This window comes from Camelina sativa, chromosome 9, assembly GCF_030686135.1.
Source record: "Camelina sativa cultivar CO46 ecotype springtype chromosome 9, ASM3068613v1".
Taxonomy (NCBI): Eukaryota; Viridiplantae; Streptophyta; class Magnoliopsida; order Brassicales; family Brassicaceae; genus Camelina; species Camelina sativa.
Genome location: NC_141888.1, coordinates 30,987,332 through 30,989,633, shown reverse-complemented (window position 1 = coordinate 30,989,633; position 2,302 = coordinate 30,987,332). Strand labels below are relative to the sequence as shown.

At 39.6% G+C, this 2,302-nt stretch overlaps 1 pseudogene across 1 annotated transcript; it reads right to left on the bottom strand.

Moving 5' to 3' along the window:
• Positions 1 to 269: 269 nt before the first annotated feature.
• LOC104715676 (peroxiredoxin Q, chloroplastic-like) lies at positions 270 to 982 on the bottom strand (annotated as a pseudogene). Its single transcript, XR_015567411.1, has 3 exons — positions 827 to 982; positions 643 to 732; positions 270 to 551 (listed from the first exon to the last, which is right to left on the bottom strand). The product of XR_015567411.1 is annotated as a peroxiredoxin Q, chloroplastic-like (transcript).
• Positions 983 to 2,302: the final 1,320 nt, after the last annotated feature.

Here is a 2,302-nt window from a genome sequence, read left to right as displayed (position 1 = left end):
TTCAATGTAAGATGCCGAATCTTTACGATGATTATCAAACAGGTAGAAGATTCGAAGTTTCCTCTAGGAGTTGCAAACAATTCACTACAGCGGAGTGTAACAGGAAACAGGAGAAAGAGAGAGTAGATGCGTACACAATGAGAAAGAGACTCAAATATATATATACACATGGCCACATGGCAGAGCTCAACAGAACAAACTCTGACCATGCACTCTTGAATCCTTCTCCGGTTGTGATCAACAGACCATAACCAACTCACTTCTCATTGGCTTTAACTTTCTATTACTGAAAACTTATAATCAACAGAACAGTATAGGAAGGTCATGGAGCCAGACATGAGACAAGCATGAAAGAAGAAGAATGATCAAGCAGCTTTGAGGAAACTGGTTGTTGTAGATGAGCTGAACAACACCGTTTTTGTCAAGAACGTAAGTCTGTCTCCCTGGCAAAGCTCCAAACACAGGTCTCCAGGCACGCCCCAATCTTTTCTCACCTTATTCTCTTTGTCGCTTAACACTGTGTATGGTAGTTTGTATTTGCTCGCAAACGCCTGCGAAACGTTCAAAGTCCCACAGCTTCATAAAAACCCCGGGAAGTGAAATGGGGTCTATTCAAAAAATCAGAGGTTTTGATGTGTGTACCTTGTGAGAAGCAGAGTCATCACCGCTTATGCCAATGACCTCTGCGCCGGCCTTCTTGAGTTTCTCATAAGAGTCTCTGAATGCACAAGCCTGTTGCATACATGTGAAATCATTTGCGTTTAACAACACCAAATAAGCGCAATGCAATGAATGCGAAAAAGAGATATAAGTAAAACTCAAAGACCTGTTTGGTGAAGCCAGGGGTTTCGTCTGCAGGGTAGAAGTACTGAACAACAGGCTTCCCTTTATACTTTTTGAGGCTCACCGCCTTGCCGTTCTGATCCTTTAACGTGAAGTCTGGTGCAGCCTGTCCCTTGTTAACCTGCTGTCCACAAAACATCACAAAGAGAAAAGTTTAAGAGAGTTCAATGATCACATAGTGCAGCATCAGCTTAAGTCAAATGTGTCCTTGTCTCTAGAGCAAAAAATGAATACAAGTTTCTTTAATTCTGCACCATACCGAGAGAAATATTCTTGAATATATCATTATAACACTCAAATTCAGACCCATAAAGACTAAATTTTTAACATCTTATGTGTTCTAAACCACAAATAGGTTTCAGTTTACATGTCAAGAATCTCTTTTTAGTAGACCTAAAGCGTTTCCATCGAGTTGAGCAACTCGAGTCCTTCTTGAATTAAACCGGAGTGGCGACAAGCTGTTAGAACTGCTGTGAAGGTTACATAGTCTAGTTTCACGTTTTGGTAACACATTTTGAGAGAAGAGATCAAGAGGGACTTGGCCTGAACCGTGTTGAGCATATCCTAGAACCATTGTGTTCAAAGCTATTGTATTGTCTTTGGAGGAAATCTGGTCATCCACTATTGTGTTGAGCATATCCTAGAACCATTGTGTTCAAAACAGGACAACACTTTCTCTAATGAACTTGTAAGAGTCGCTGCTTCGTTTCAGAGAGACTCTTGTTTGAAATGCAGACACAGAACATAAGAAGAAAGAAGAGTGAGATCGTGGCTCTGCCTTTGCCATGGCTACCCCTGACAGCGCCACCACAGTCTCAAAGATAAAGTTTGTTCTCTCTCTCTCTCGCCTCTGAAACGAGAGGCTCTCGTTGTTTTGAAACAAATGTAAAAAATGAGAGCTCCGTCATTTACGTGAAATTGTCTATACTAAAATCACCATGTAGAGATATATATATATATATATATCTATATATATATATATATACAGAATGATACAAGATTATGACTACAAAACTATTCCGTACATAGTTTATGTGAAGAAGACTTGAGTTCTATCTTATCATATTCTCGTTAAGGATTGTGTTATTTAATATGAATCAATGGCTAAACTTATCTAACTCTCTTCAATGTAAAATGCCGAATCTTTACGATGATTATCAAACAGGTAGAGGATTCGAAGTTTCCTCTAGGAGTTGCAAACAATTCACTACAGCGGAGTGTAACAGGAAACATGAGAAAGAGAGATCGAGTAGATGCGTACACAATGAGAAAGAGACTCAAATATATACACATGGCCACATGGCTGAAGTGAGTTTCTGATGTCCATTTCTAAATATATCTAATGCGTCCTCATTTCTTAATGGCTTTTTACTTTACGGTAATATGTGGCTAACGCTTAGCTCAATCTCATGTAGGACACCCTGCAAGCTGAACTGAAAGCTGAGACCCTAATCACAAG